The sequence below is a fragment of the Pongo pygmaeus genome, chromosome 1, assembly GCF_028885625.2.
Source record: "Pongo pygmaeus isolate AG05252 chromosome 1, NHGRI_mPonPyg2-v2.0_pri, whole genome shotgun sequence".
NCBI lineage: Eukaryota > Metazoa > Chordata > Mammalia > Primates > Hominidae > Pongo > Pongo pygmaeus.
Window position 1 is genome coordinate 61,040,693 of NC_072373.2, and position 16,965 is coordinate 61,057,657.

General features: G+C 38.9%; 1 pseudogene; it reads right to left on the minus strand.

Moving 5' to 3' along the window:
- Positions 1–15,857: 15,857 nt before the first annotated feature.
- LOC129036790 (small ribosomal subunit protein eS1-like) lies at positions 15,858–16,601 on the minus strand (annotated as a pseudogene).
- Between the last annotated feature and the right edge of the window lie 364 nt (positions 16,602–16,965).

Genomic DNA, 16,965 nt, shown 5'->3' on the forward strand with positions numbered 1-16,965 from the left:
GCAAAGAAACAATTTAAAGATAGATTTATAATCTGAAATGCACGCAGAACAAAAGGTTTAGAAGACTCTCAGCTTGGTCATGTAGGTAGTGAACAACTGTGTTCAGGAGAGGAAACCAAGGATGCGGCCCAGGGATCATTTGGTGATGGAATTAGCCCAGGGACACAAAAATGAAGAGTATAAACTATGGGGATTCCCTCCAGAAGCGGGGAGAGTAGGAAGGATGTGTGCACTGAAAATGTTTCTATTGGGTACGGTGTTCAATATTTGGGTGATGGGCACACTACAAGCCCAACCCCCACCGCTACACGTATAATACCCATGTAACTAAGAAGACTATGTGCTCCTTGAATCAATAATTTTGAAAAAAGGAGGGAGCCAGCTGCAATTTCTAGAGACAATGAAAGACCCCAAAAGCATTTCAGAAAACTCTGAGGCTTCCTCTCTCATCACAGTCTCAGAAGCCTAGGAGGGTAGGATGGTTTGGGGCATAGGTCCACAGCTTGCTCTATAGGCTCACCTTCCAGAGCCACTTTGAGATTCTGCTCCCTGAAATCCCATCCAGTGCTTCTTAGCCACACCTGCTGTTGCGTAAGTAGGTCCAGGTAGAGACTGATACTACCCTTCACTCAAGAAGATACAAGCCATAAGCCTTGGGACACCTACCTAGTGTTAATTATTCAGGCTTACAGAAAGCAAGGGCTATGGAGGTTAGGCAACTTCCACGCAGATATCAAAGGATGTCACTGAAAGTCTGGGAGCCAAGCCTGAGATTTATCACAGGGGCAGAGCTACCATAGAGAGACCCAAATAAAGTGAAACTGAATGGAAAGGCAGGGTCAGAGACTTACCCCTAGGGCAGTGCCTAATGGAGCCTTGACAGTAGGATTGCCACCAGGACCTCCGAACTGTGGAGTCACTGGCAATATGCAATGCTTGCCTGGGAAATCTTCAAGTACTTGACTCTAGCCTGTTTGAGCAGCTGTGTTGGCCGCATCCAGTAAAGCCATAGGGACAGGGTTGCTTGAGGCCTTGGGGACCTGACCCCCAGTCTGTCCAGGAAATGGCACATAGAGTCAAAAGAAATTATTCTCCTCCTTTAAGATTTAATATCTGTCTTTTGGGGTTTTGCACTTGCTTGGGGACTGTTCCTCCTTTCTTTTGCCTATTTCCTGCATTTGAAATAAGAATACCTATGTCAGGCTTGTACTATCATTGTGTCTTAGAAGTAGCTAACTTATTTTGATTTCATAGGTTTACAGAAGGAGACTCTGAACTTTAGACTTTTGACTTGGTACTGGAACGAGTTAAGACTTTGGGGCAATGAGATTAGGTGAATATGAAAAGGACATGAGTCTTGAGGGACCACAGGCAGAATGCTATGGTTTAAATATTTGTCCCTTGCAAAATGCATTTTGAAATTTAATCCTCAATATGGCAGTATTGAGAGGCGAGGTATTAAACAGATAACTGTGTCATGGGGGTCCTACTGTCTTTAATGACTTAATTCACTCACAGATGAATAGAGTCATGGGTTAATGAATTAATGGGTTATTACGGGATTGGCATTAGTGGCTTTATATAGGGTAAAAGGGAGACCTGAGCTGGCATTCCCTGGCCCCTCCCCATATAATACCCTGTACTGTCTTGGGACTCTGCAGAGTTCCCACCAGATGCACTCCCTTAACCCTGGATTTTCCAGCCTCCAGAACTGTAAGAAATACATTTTATTTACTTATAAATTACCCAGTGACAGGTATTATTTTAAAAGCAACAATCATGGCCTACAATTTAGGATTTTTAGTATGTCAATTAAGACCATGTTGCTTTTAACTCTAAACATGAGAAAGTAGAAGTGGCAAAGAGAACTGATATTTTAAAAAACACATAAGGAGGGGCTTCAAGATGGCTAGAAGAATTTCATGCTTGCCTCCTTTACTCAGAAGAACAAAAATAGTATGTAGACAATCACATTGAATACATTATATAAGAAAGAATACTGGAATGCAACAGAAAAGTGACAGGAAACATTGAAATCAAGGAAGGAGAAGAGACAGAAAGAGCCAGAGTGCTTGGCTGGGATTGGCTGGGAGACAGGAGTGTCTTCCCCACATGGAGAAAGTGTAAGTGAGATAATTGAGGTAGTCCTCATTCCCACCATGGAATCTTGCCACAGAAGAGCCCTTTGACCCTGTGAAGCCTTGAAACTAACACAGGGAGCTTCCAGGAGACTGTGAGAAAGAATTGCTCCAGGACGGAGTTTTTGCTTGGTCCCACACCCTTTCTCTGACGTAAGTAGCTATAGTCAAGTGCCAACTTAAATCCTAGCTTTCTGCGCTGGAGCTCAGTGGCACTGAGACTGAGGTGTTAGGAAAGCTTGGGATGTTGCTGCAGGAACTGGGGTGTTATCTGGGAACAAACTCGCACATTTGGAGCTGATAATTGAATGAGGCATGAACTGTAACTGCTGGTTCTGGTAAGTGAGCTCCACAGTGACTGATACTAGGATGCAAATGGGGTTAAACTTGCTGCTAGGACTGAATTGCAAACTGGGCAGGCAGTTCCTACAGCTGGGCTGAGGTGTGAACTAGGCATGTGCTATTCTTGCCAGGACTGAGAGTTGAACCCCACTGGGACTATGGCATGAGAGGGATGAATGTTTGCCCTACCATTGACCCAGGCTGTGTCCAATGAAACCTGCGCTATCCACTCCAGTGGCAGGGTCTCAGCACAGCCGCAACCACTCCTTACTTGAGCACTCTGCTTGGGGCCTGAGATTCACTCTGCCCCCACCCATCATGACTGGTGCCTTCTCTCACCACTGGTTGGGCCTGAGCACAAGCCCTCCCACTTGGCTTTTACCCATCCTTCCAAGACAGATCACATAGCCAGGATTTTGGGAATTGCCCAATTTAATCCACCACTGCAGCATCTGAAAACTCCTCCAGAGGGCCTGAGCTTGAATCTAAACATCTGGTTGCTACCAACCCAGCTGGCACCTATCTGCAAGCACCATCTGCAAGCCTGAAGACTGGGCTGTCCAGACCATCACAGCCACCACCACCACCAATGCACACCACTTGGGACTCACAGACTTGTCTTGCCAGTGCTACCACCATCTCCTCTACCGCTCTGGCTGCTTAGGGACCTATAACCCACCCACCCACTCAGTCCATCTCTGCCACAACCACCATCCAAGCAAACAATCTGAAAGCCCAAGAACTGGCTCACTGGTAACTATCAACACAGATGCCAATGTATATTGCCCTGGGGCACAAAAATAGGCATGCTAAACCCACAGGTGCAATCACTAGTCCTTGAATATTGGCGCTTCTGGCATTCTAGTCCCCAGCACGACTTTGCCATAATCTTCACTAATAAGTTTACCCCAAGCCACTGAGGAAATCACAAACAATATGAAAATTGTTTACAGTCAAAGAAATCATAAAAAGACTACACTACTGCAAGTATCCTGAATCATAGCCAAATGCCCTATCCAACCCACATTATAGATACATCTTCAGGAAAAAGACTTCTCCTATGAAAGTAAATTTAAAAATAGGAAAAAGTGACTGTTACACCAGATGTGCAGATGTCAATGTGAGGACACAAGACTCATGAAAAAAGGAAATATGACACCTCCAAAGGAACATAATAATTATCCAACTATAAACCTTAGCCAGACGGAAATTCTCAAAATAATAGATAAAGAATTCAAAACATTAACTGTAAAGAAACTTAGTTAGATAGAGAATTCTATAAAATACAGATAAAATATTTAAAAAATCAGGATATAAATGAGAAACTTACCAAAGATTTATTTTTTCAAAAGTAATATATATTTTTAGAATATATATTTACAATATGTTTTTATAATAATCAAATAGAAATTCTGGAAATGAAGAATTTATTAAAGAAAATACAAATTACATTTACATTTGAAAGTTTCAATAATAGACTTGATTAAGCAGAAAAAAGAATCTCAGAACTTGAAGACAGGTCTTTTGATAAAACCCAGTCAGACAAAAATAAAGAAAATATAATTTAAAAGAACGAGCAAAGCCTCTGTGATATTTAAGACAGCATAAAGCAATTGAATATTAAAATTATCAGAATCACCAAAGGCATAGAGATAACCAAAAAATTAGAAAACTTATTGAATGAAATAATACATGAAAATGGCTCAGTGATCCCCAAGCAGATACAATGCAAAAATTTCTTCTCCATGGAACATTATAAGCAGATGTATGAGTCAAAGATAAAGAGAAAATACTAAAAACAGAAAGACAAAGATGTTGAGTCACCTCCGTGAGACTAATACCAAATTTCTCAGCAGCAACTTTACAGGCTAGAAGAGAATGGAATTATATATTAAAAGTACTGAAAAAAAAACAAACAAACTTGCAACTAAGGGTCTATCCAGCAATATTATCCTTCATAAATGAAAGATAAATAAAATATTTTCCAGACAAGCAAATGCTGAGGGAACTTGTTACCATTTTGATAGGTCTGAAAGGAAATATCTAAGGGGGTCTTAAACCTAGAAGTTAAAGGATAACATTTACCATCATGAACAAACATGAAAGTATAAAACTCGCTGGTTAAGTAGTCACACAAAAAGGAAGAGAAATGACTCATTACAGAAATCCACCAAACCAAAATGAGAAACGATAGAAGAAATAATAAATAATATATAAAACAATCGGAAAATAATTAACAATATTACAGCAACAAAGCCCCACATACAAATAATGACCTTGAATGCAAATAAATTAAATTATTCACTTAAAGGAAATAATTGCTGAAAGGATAAAAAATGATCCGACTATGGGCTACTTACAAGAAATGAACTTTATCAGTAAAGATACATACAGACTGAAATTAAAGGGATAGAAAACAATATTCCATTCAAATATAAAACAAAAGCAAGCAGAATTAGCTGTACTTATATCAGATAAAACACTCTTTAAATCAAACTATCAAAAAGACAAAAAATGCCACTATATGATAATAAAGAGATAAATATAGTTCTAAGATATAACAATTATATATGTCCCCAGAACCTTAGCATTCAGATTCATACAGCAACTATTATGAGATTTATAGAAAGAGATACACTACAATCTAGTAATGGTGGGAGAATTTAACACCCCACTCTCACCATTACATAGATCATCTAGATAGAAAATCAGTGAAGAAATATTGACTCTATACTGGACTATAGACTAAATGGACCTAACAGACATTTACAGAACATTCTATCCAACAATTGAGAATGTATATTATTTTCATCAGAACATGGAACATTTTCCAGGATAGACCATATGTTAGATTCCAAAAAAGTCTCAATAAATTCAAAATCATATCAACTATGTTCTGAGTCCACAATGAAATAAAACTAGAAATCACAACCAAAAGGAATCTTAAAAATTATACAAATACATGGAAATTAAAAAACATACATCCAAATGACCACTGGGCTAACAAAGAAATTAAGAAGGAAATGTAAAAAATTTATTGAAACAAAGGAAAATGAAAACACAACATAGCAAAACCTATATGATACAGCAACAGGAGTGCTAAAAGTTTGCAACATTAAAAAAGTAGAAAGATTACAAATTAACAGTCTAATAATGTACTTTAAGGAGTAAGAAAAGAAAGGACAAACAAAACCTAAAATTAGCTGAAGAAAATAACAATAAAAATCAGAACAGAACTAAATGAAACAGACACTACAAAAATTACAATGGATCGACAAAGTAGAAAATTGGTTCTTCAGAAAGATAAACTAAACTGATTAATCACTAGCTTGACTAACCAAGAGAGAAGACATAAATAAAATCAGAAATGAAAATGGAGACACTGCAACTGATACCACAGAACTAGAAAAGGTCGTAAGAGACAACTATAAACAACTATACACTGATAAACTGAAAAACTTAGAGAAAATGGATAAATTACAGAAAATATAAGATCTACCAAGATTGAATTAGGAAGAAATAGAAAACCTGAACAGACCAATAAATAGCAAGTTTGAATTTATAATAAAATGTCTTCCAATAATAATTCTACCAAATGTACAAAGAACTAATACCAATCCTCTTGAAAGGAACAAACAACAACAACAAAAAAGAGGATTTTTATTTCAAAAAAATTGAAAGAGGAGAAAATTCTTTCTAACTAATTCTGTGAGACTGGCATTATCCTGATACCGAAACCAGGCAAGGACTCAACAAGGAAGGAAACTATAGGTCAATATTCCTGATGAAAATAGACTAAAAAAAATCACGAGTAAAATACTAGCTAAATAAATCCAACCACACATGAAAAAGATAATAAACCATAATGACATAGGATTTAAGGGTAGGGATGCAAGGATGGTTCAGCATACACAAATCAATATCATGTCAACAGAATGAAGGAAAAAGACCATATGATCATCTCAATAGATGCAGAAAAAGCATTTGACAAAATTCAACATACCTTCATGACAAAACCTCTCAACAAATTATGCCTAGAAGGAAAAAAAATACTTCAAAATAACAAAAGCCATGTATATCTGTATATCAAACCAACAGCTAACATCATATGAAGTGGGGAAATGTTGAAAACCTTTCAACTAGAACAAGACAAGGATGGCCACTTTCAGCATTCATATTCAGCAAAGCACTTAAAAGTCCTAGCCAGACAAATCAGGCAAAAGAAAAATAAAGGGCGGCCGGGCACAGTGGCTCACGCCTGTAATCCCAGCACTTTGGGAGGCTGAGGCGGGTGGATCACCTGAGGTCAGGAGTTCAAGACCAGCCTGTCCAACATGACGAAACCCCATCTCTACTAAAAATACAAAATTTAGCCTGCCATGGTGGTGCATGCCTGTAATCCCAGCTACTCGGGAGGCTGAGGCAGGAGAATTGCTTGAGCCTGGGTGGCAGAGGTTGCAGCCAGCCAAGATTGTGCCACTACACTCCAGCCTGGGTGACAGAGCAAGACTCCATCTCAAGAAAAAAAAAAGAAGAAGAAGAAAGGATATCCAAATAGAAAAAGAGAAAGTCAAATTGTCCCTCTTTGCTGATGATATGATGTTATATCTAGAAAAACCTAAAGACTCCACCAAAAATATCTTATATTTGATTAATGAATTCAGTAAAGTTGCAGGATAGAAAGTCAACCTACAAAAACCAATAGCATTTCCCTTCTTTCTTTATTTCTTTCCTTTCTTTCTTTCTTTCCTTCTTTCCTTTCTTTTCTCTTCTTCTCTTTTCTTCTCTTTTTCCCTTCCGTTCCCTTCCATTCCCTTCTGTTCCCTTCCATTCCCTTCCCCTTCCCCTCCCCTCCCCTCTCCTTCCCTTCCCTTCCCTTCCTTGCAAGGGCACAATCTTAGCATCGCAGCTCACTGCAACTTCCGCCTCCCGGGTTTAAATTATTCTCCTGCCTCAGTCTCCTGTGTAGCTGGGATTACAGGCACGTGCCACTATGCCGGGCTGATTTTTGTATTTTTATTTTAGTAGAGATGTGGTTTCACCATGTTGACCTCAAGTGATCTGCCCACCTCGGCCTCCCAAAGTGCTGGGATTACAGTTGTGAGCCACTTCGACTGGTCAGATCAATAGCATTTCTATACATTAGTAATAATGTAGCTGAAAGAATCAATAAGCTAATCTCATTTATAAAAGCTGCCAAAAATATTCCTAGCAATAAAATTAACAAAGGAGGTAAAAATAGCTTTATTAGGAAAATAAACAAAATGCTGATTAAAGAAATTGAAGGGAACACCAAAAAAATAGAAAAGCATCTTATGGTCATGGAGCAGAATTAATGTCACTAAAATGATCATATTTCTCAAAGCAATCTACAGATTTAATTCAATCTCTATAAAAATGCTCTCATTATTTTACACAAAGATAAAAAGAAACTAGAACTAATATAAAACAAAACAAAACAAAAAAGAGCCCAAATATCGAAAGCATTCCTGAGCAAAATGGACAAATCTGGAGGCATCATATTACCTAACTTCAAAATATATTACAAGGCCATTGTAACCAAAGCAGCATAGTATTGGTATAATAATAGATACGTAGACCAAGGGAATAGTATAGAGAACCCTGAAATAAGGCCACATATTTACAGCCAACTAATCTTTGACAAATTTGACAAGAACTTACACTGGGGAAAATACACTCTCTTCAATAAATGTGCTAAGAAAATTGGCTACAGAAGAATAATATTGAACTCTAATCTCTCATCATATAGACATTAACTCAAAATAAATTATAGATTTAAATATAAGATCTGAAAGTATAAAAATACTAGTAGACAACTAAAGCAAAACTCTTCTGGACATTGATCTAGGCAAACAATTTTTTACTAAGACCTCAAAAGCACAGGCAACAAGAACAAAAATAGACAAATAGAAAGGACTTAATTAAACTAAATAGGTTCTGCAAAGCAAAATAAATAACCGAGAGTGAAGAAACTATATGTTGAATGTGAGAAAATATCTGCACACTCTTACTCTGACAGGGGGCTAATATTTATATTTAAGGAACTCAAACATCTCAATAAATTACAAAAAACAACCCCAATCCTGTTAAAAAGTGTGCAGAGGACATGAATAGACATTTCTGAAAAGAAGACATACAAATGATCAACGGGTATACGAAAAAAAGCTTCACATCACTAATCATCAGAGAAATTCAAATGAAAAACAAAATGAGATATCCTCTTATCCCAGTCAGAATGTCTATTAGGCATCTAAAAAGACCAAAATATAACAGATGATGGTGAGAATGTGGAGAAAAGGGAATTCTCAAACACCATTTGTGGGAATGTAAACCAGTACCGTCTCTAGGACGAATAGTATGGAATTTTCTTGAATTCTAAAACCAGAATTACCATTTGATACAGCAATGCCACTACTAGGTATCAACCCAAAGGGAAATAAACTAATAAATCAAAGTGATGCCTGCACTCACATGTTTATTGCAGCACTACTCAAAATACCAAATACACAATCAACCTGAGTGTCTATCAACAGATGAATGGATAAAGAAAATGTGGTACATGTACACAATGAAATGCTACTTGGCCATAAAAAAGAGCAAATTCATGTCATTTGCAGCAACATGGATGGAACTGGAGGTCATCATCCTAAGTGAAATAAGCCAGGCACAAAAAAAAATATATTGCATATTCTCACTTATGAGTTAAAAAAAAAGATCACATAGAGGTAAGGAGTGGAAAGATAGATAACAGAACAGATAACAGACTGAGAAGGGTGAGTTGAGGGTAGAAAGGGGACTAAAGAGAAGTAGGTTAAAGGGTATAAGAACGTACAGTTAAATAGAAAAATTAAGGTCCATGCGTTGTTTTTATCACAAATGGGACTTTTTATTTACAATTTTTTTTTTTTTTTTTTTTTTGCCACGCCAAGGATCAAATAACTTTATTAATTGACCAATTAAAGCCTTAACCATTCCTACGGTAGTCCATGAATATTCAACAACATGGGGAAAATATTTGTACAACAATGTTAAGGGGTAAATGGTAGAATTCAGAATTATATATTACATAATATATGTATAATCACAAACAATTATTCTGTACAGGCATAAAAAATGAAATACTTTATTTTTTTTATTTTTTTTTATTTTATTATTATTATTATTATCATTATTATACTTTAGGTTTTATGGTACATGTGCGCAATGTGCAGGTAAGTTACATATGTATACATGTGCCATGCTGGTGCGCTGCACCCACCAACTCGTCATCTAGCATTAGGTATATCTCCCAATGCTATCCCTCCCCCCTCCCCCCACCCCACAACAGTCCCCGAAGTGTGATGTTCCCCTTCCTGTGTCCATGTGTTCTCATTGTTCAATTCCCACCTATGAGTGAGAATATGCGGTGTTTGGTTTTTTGTTCTTGCGATAGTTTACTGAGAATGATGATTTCCAATTTCATCCATGTCCCTACAAAGGACGTGAACTCATCATTTTTTATGGCTGCATAGTATTCCATGGTGTATATGTGCCACATTTTCTTAATCCAGTCTATCATTGTTGGACATTTGGGTTGGTTCCAAGTCTTTGCTATTGTGAATAATGCTGCAATAAACATACGTGTGCATGTGTCTTTATAGCAGCATGATTTATAGTCCTTTGGGTATATACCCAGTAATGGGATGGCTGGGTCAAATGGAATTTCTAGTTCTAGATCCCTGAGGAATCGCCACACTGACTTCCACAAGGGCTGAACTAGTTTACAGTCCCACCAACAGTGTAAAAGTGTTCCTATTTCTCCACATCCTCTCCAGCACCTGTTGTTTCCTGACTTTTGAATGATTGCCATTCTAACTGGTGTGAGATGGTATCTCATTGTGGTTTTGATTTGCATTTCTCTGATGGCCAGTGATGGTGAGCATTTTTTCATGTGTTTTTTGGCTGCATAAATGTCTTCTTTTGAGAAGTGTCTGTTCATGTCCTTCGCCCACTTTTTGATGGGGTTGTTTGTTTTTTTCTTGTAAATTTGTTGGAGTTCATTGTAGATTCTGGATATTAGCCCTTTGTCAGATGAGTAGGTTGCAAAAATTTTCTCCCATTTTGTAGGTTGCCTGTTCACTCTGATGGTAGTTTCCTTTGCTGTGCAGAAGCTCTTTAGTTTAATTAGATCCCATTTGTCAATTTTGGCTTTTGTTGCCATTGCTTTTGGTGTTTTAGACATGAAGTCCTTGCCCATGCCTATGTCCTGAATGGTAATGCCTAGGTTTTCTTCTAGGGTTTTTATGGTTTTAGGTCTAACATTTAAGTCTTTAATCCATCTTGAATTGATTTTTGTATAAGGTGTAAGGAAGGGATCCAGTTTCAGCTTTCTACATATGGCTAGCCAGTTTTCCCAGCACCATTTATTAAATAGGGAATCCTTTCCCCATTTCTTGTTTTTGTCAGGTTTGTCAAAGATCAGATAGTTGTAGATATGTGGCATTATTTCTGATGGCTCTGTTCTGTTCCATTGATCTATATCTCTGTTTTGGTACCAGTACCATGCTGTTTTGGTTACTGTAGCCTTGTAGTATAGTTTGAAGTCGGGTAGTGTGATGCCTCCAGCTTTGTTCTTTTGGCTTAGGATTGACTTGGCGATGCGGGCTCTTTTTTGGTTCCATATGAACTTTAAAGTAGTTTTTTCCAATTCTGTGAAGAAAGTCATTGGTAGCTTGATGGGGATGGCATTGAATCTGTAAATTACCTTGGGAAGGATGGCCATTTTCATGATATTGATTCTTCCTACCCATGAGCATGGAATGTTCTTCCATTTGTTTGTATCCTCTTTTATTTCCTTGAGCAGTGGTTTGTAGTTCTCCTTGAAGAGGTCTTTCACATCCCTTGTAAGTTGGATTCCTAGGTATTTTATTCTCTTTGAAGCAATTGTGAATGGGAGTTCACTCATGATTTGGCTCTCTGTTTGTCTGTTATTGATGTATAAGAATGCTTGTGATTTTTGCACATTGATTTTGTATCCTGAGACTTTGCTGAAGTTGCTTATCAGCTTAAGGAGATTTTGGGCTGAAACAATGGGGTTTTCTAGATATACTATCATGTCATCTGCAAACAAGGACAATTTGACTTCCTCTTTTCCTAATTGAATACCCTTGATTTCCTTCTCCTGCCTAATTGCCCTGGCCAGAACTTCCAACACTATGTTGAATAGAAGTGGCGAGAGAGGGCATCCCTGTCTTGTGCCAGTTTTCAAAGGGAATGCTTCCAGTTTTTGCCCATTCAGTACGATATTGGCAGTGGGTTTGTCATAAATAGCTCTTATTATTTTGAGATACGTCCCATCAATTCCTAATTTATTGAGAGTTTTTAGCATGAAGGGTTGTTGAATTTTGTCAAAGGCCTTTTCTGCATCTATTGAGATAATCATGTGGTTTTTGTCTTTGGTTCTGTTTATATGCTGGATTACATTTATTGATTTGCATATATTGAAGCAGCCTTGCATCCCAGGGATGAAGCCCACTTGATCATGGTGGATAAGCTTTTTGATGTGCTGCTGGATTCTGTTTGCCAGTATCTTATTGAGGATTTTTGCATCAATGTTCATCAAGGATATTGGTCTAAAATTCTCTTTTTTTGTTGTGTCTCTGCCAGGCTTTGGTATCAGGATGATGCTGGCCTCATAAAATGAGTTAGGGAGGATTCCCTCTTTTTCTATTGATTGGAATAGTTTCAGAAGGAATGGTACCAGCTCCTCCTTGTACCTCTGGTAGAATTCGGCTGTGAACCCATCTGGTCCTGGACTTTTTTTGGTTGGTAAGCTATTGATTATTGCCACAATTTCAGCTCCTGTTATTGGTCTATTCAGAGATTCAACTTCTTCCTGGTTTAGTCTTGGGAGGGTGTATGTGTTGAGGAATTTATCCATTTCTTCTAGATTTTCTAGTTTATTTGCATAGAGGTGTTTGTAATATTCTCTGATGGTAGTTTGTATTTCTGGGATCGGTGGTGATATCCCCTTTATCATTTTTTATTGCATCTATTTGATTCTTCTCTCTTTTTTTCTTTATTAATCTTGCTAGCGGTCTATCAATTTTGTTGATCCTTTCAAAAAACCAGCTCCTGGATTCATTGATTTTTTGAAGGGTTTTTTGTGTCTCTATTTCCTTCAGTTCTGCTCTGATTTTAGTTATTTCTTGCCTTCTGCTAGCTTTTGAATGTGTTTGCTCTTGCTTTTCTAGTTCTTTTAATTGTGATGTTAGGGTGTCAATTTTGGATCTTTCCTGCTTTCTCTTGTGGGCATTTGGTGCTATAAATTTCCCTCTACACACTGCTTTGAATGCATCCCAGAGATTCTGGTATGTTGTGTCTTGGTTCTCGTTGGTTTCAAAGAACATCTTTATTTCTGCCTTCATTTCGTTATGTACCCAGTAGTCATTCAGGAGCAGGTTGTTCAGTTTCCACGTAGTTGAGCGGTTTTGAGTGAGATTCTTAATCCTGAGTTCTAGCTTGATTGCACTGTGATCTGAGAGACAGTTTGTTACAATTTCTGTTCTTTTACATTTATTGAGGAGAGCTTTACTTCCAAGTATATGGTCAATTTTGGAATAGGTGTGGTGTGGTGCTGAAAAAAATGTATATTCTGTTGATTTGGGGTGGAGAGTTCTGTAGATGTCTATTAGGTCCGCTTGGTGCAGAGCTGAGTTCAATTCCTGGGTATCCTTGTTAACTTTCTGTCTCGTTGATGTGTCTAATGTTGACAGTGGGGTGTTAAAGTCTCCCATTATTAATGTGTGGGAGTCTAAGTCTCTTTGTAGGTCACTCAGGACTTGCTTTATGAATCTGGGTGCTCCTGTATTGGGTGCATATATATTTAGGATAGTTAGCTCTTCTTGTTGAATTAATCCCTTTACCATTATGTAATGGCCTTCTTTGTCTCTTTTGATCTTTGTTGGTTTAAAGTCTGTTTTATCAGAGACTAGGATTGCAACCCCTGCCTTTTTTTGTTTTCCATTTGCTTGGTAGATCTTCCTCCATCCTTTTATTTTGAGCCTATGTGTGTCTCTGCACGTGAGATGGGTTTCCTGAATACAGCACACTGATGGGTCTTGAGTCTTTATCCAATTTGCCAGTCTGTGTCTTTTAATTGGAGCATTTAGTCCATTTACATTTAAAGTTAATATTGTTATGTGTGAATCTGATCCTGTCATTATGATGTTAGCTGGATATTTTGCTCGTTAGTTGATGCAGTCTCTTCCTAGTCTCGATGGTCTTTACATTTCGGTATGATTTTGCAGTGGCTGGTACCGGTTGTGCCTTTCCATGTTTAGCGCTTCCTTCAGGCGCTCTTTTAGGGCAGGCCTGGTGGTGACAAAATCTCTCAGCATTTGCTTGTCTGTAAAGTATTTTATTTCTCCTTCACTTATGAAGCTTAGTTTGGCAGGATATGAAATTCTGGGTTGAAAATTCTTTTCTTTAAGAATGTTGAATATTGGCCCCCACTCTCTTCTGGCTTGTAGGGTTTCTGCCGAGAGATCCGCTGTTAGTCTGATGCGCTTCCCTTTGATGGTAACCTGACCTTTCTCTCTGGCTGCCCTTAACATTTTTTCCTTCATTTCAACTTTGGTGAATCTGACAATTATGTGTCTTGGAGTTGCTCTTCTCGAGGAGTATCTTCGTGGCGTTCTCTGTATTTCCTGAATCTGAATGTTGGCCTGCCTTGCTAGATTGGGGAAGTTCTCCTGGATAATATCCTGCAGAGTGTTTTCCAACTTGTTTCCATTCTCCCCGTCACTTTCAGATACACCAATCAGACGTAGATTTGGTCTTTTCACATAGTCCCACATTTCTTGGAGGCTTTGCTCGTTTCTTTTTATTCTTTTTTCTCTAAACTTCCCTTCTCGCTTCATTTCATTCATTTCATCTTCCAGGGCTGATACCCTTTCTTCCATTTGATCGCATCGGCTCCTGAGGCTTCTGCATTCTTCACGTAGTTCTCGAGCCTTGGTTTTCAGCTCCATCAGCTCCTTTAAGCACTTCTCTGTATTGGTTATTCTAGTTATACATTCTTCTAAATTTTTTTCAAAGTTTTCAACTTCTTTGCCTTTGGTTTGAATATCCTCCCGTAGCTCGGAGTAATTTGATCGTCTGAAGCCTTCTTCTCTCAGCTCGTCAAAGTCATTCTCCGTCCAGCTTTGTTCTGTTGCTGGTGAGGAACTGCGTTCCTTTGGAGGAGGAGAGGTACTCTGGTTTTTAGAGTTTCCAGTTTTTCTGCTCTGTTTTTTCCCCATCTTTGTGGTTTTATCTACTTTTGGTCTTTGATGATGGTGATGTACAGATGGGTTTTTGGTGTGGATGTCCTTTCTGTTAGTTTTCCTTCTAACAGACAGAACCCTCAGCTGCAGGTCTGTTGGAGTACCTGGCCGGCCGTGTGAGGTGTCAGTCTGCCCCTGCTGGGGGGTGCCTCCCAGTTAGGCTGCTCGGGGGTCAGGGGTCAGGAACCCACTTGAGGAGGCAGTCAGCCGGTTCTCAGATCTCCAGCTGCGTGCTGGGAGAACCACTGCTCTCCTCACAGCTGTCAGACAGGGACATTTAAGTCTGCAGAGGTTACTGCTGTCTTTTTGTTTGTCTGTGCCCTGCCCCCAGAGGTGGAGCCTACAGAGGCAGGCAGGCCTCCTTGAGCTGTGGTGGGCTCCACCCAGTTCAAGCTTCCAGGCTGCTTTGTTTACCTAAGGGAGCCTGGGCAATGGCGGGCGCCCCTCCCCCAGCCTCGCTGCCGACTTGCTGTTTGATCTCAGACTGCTGTGCTAGCAATCAGCGAGACTCCGTGGGCGTAGGACCCTCTGAGCCAGGTGCGGGCTATACTCTCCTGGGGCACCGGTTCCTAAGCCCGTTGGAAAAGCACAGTATTCGGGTGGGAGTGGCCCGATTTTCCAGGTGCCGTCTGTCACCCCTGGAAGGGGAACTCCCTGACCCCTTGCGCTTCCCGAGTGAGGCAATGCCTCGCCCCTGCTTCGGCTGGTGCACGGTGCGCTCACCCACTGACCTGCGCCCACTGTCTGGCACTCCCTAGTGAGATGAACACGGTACCTCAGATGGAAATGCAGAAATCACCCGTCTTCTGCGTCGCTCGCGCTGGGAGCTGTAGACCGGAGCTGTTCCTATTCGGCCATCTTGACTAAAGAGAAGTAGGTTAAAGGGTGTAAGAACATACAGTTAGATAGAAAAATTAAGGTCCATGTGTTGTTTTTATCACAAATGGGACTTTTTATTTACAATATTAAAAGTCTGAACTTTAAACAGATTCTTGGAAGAATTTCATTCTTGGAAGAATTTTTATGGGTATTGTTCATACCCATAAACTTGTTAAACTTTAGCAACTATCTCATCCCCAGTAGCTTTTCCAGAACTACTACCTTCACCATGAAACTCCATGAGTTTCCCAATTCAAACCTGGGCTCCTTCCGCATTTTTACTTTTCTAAAAAGGACATCATGGCGAGGATCAATAGATCGACAAGGTTTTTTTAATGTTTTTCCAATTATGTATGAAATCAATTTACTGGCCACTTCTTTCAAGTCATTTGTTTGCACTTCTCAGGTCATGATTTCCATCACCTTTTTCTGGATTTGGTGGACCCATTGGTGCTGAGCGTAAGACGTCTCTATAACTAATTTTTGCATTTTTTAGTAAAACCAAAACAGAACAGAAAAAATAAATGAACATCAATAGTCTTCACATCAAAAGAAACTTTAATCATGGTCTGCCCTTTTTTACTGTGGAACACATTTTATCACGGGTAAGATTCATGCCATGGAAGTTTGGAAGTTTTTGACATGAACATCTTCAGGAATCAGCTTGAGTTTTCCAAATTCAAACTCATTATTCTGCAGATCAGCAAGACTCACTTCAAACACATGGCCCTTGATGCTGTCAGATGCAGTTTTATTTACTTGAGCCCTGGTGACTAGTGTCTTTCCAATATGTCTTATATTGAACATAGCAGGTGCTTTTACATCACACCATTTTTCTTAGAAAATGAATCAACCACTTCCTCCTTGGCTCCTTTTTGCCACCTTTTGTGAGGTGCTTGTTTTTGCCAACCACCATGATGCCACTCAGAGAGCCAGAAAGGCTAAAACCGATATTTGATAGTAAAGTAGGGTGAATATAGTTAACCAAAATATATTGTACATGGGATGAAAACCCTACATGTCCTGGCTTAATCACTACTCATTACATACATGTAACAAACTTTTACATATTCCTCCTAAATTTGTAAAAAATTTAAAAAATTAAAAAGGAGTATGAAAGTATACAAAGTAAAAAATTAAATATTTCCATTATGCCTATTATGTACACACTACCTGTGCTTTTTCAAAGCAACAGGCAGCAATGTGGTATGCTTAAGAAGTAAACACCATTACTGAGATGCAGAAATAAACCTAGGGCTTTTAGGCATGGCCAGGTCTTC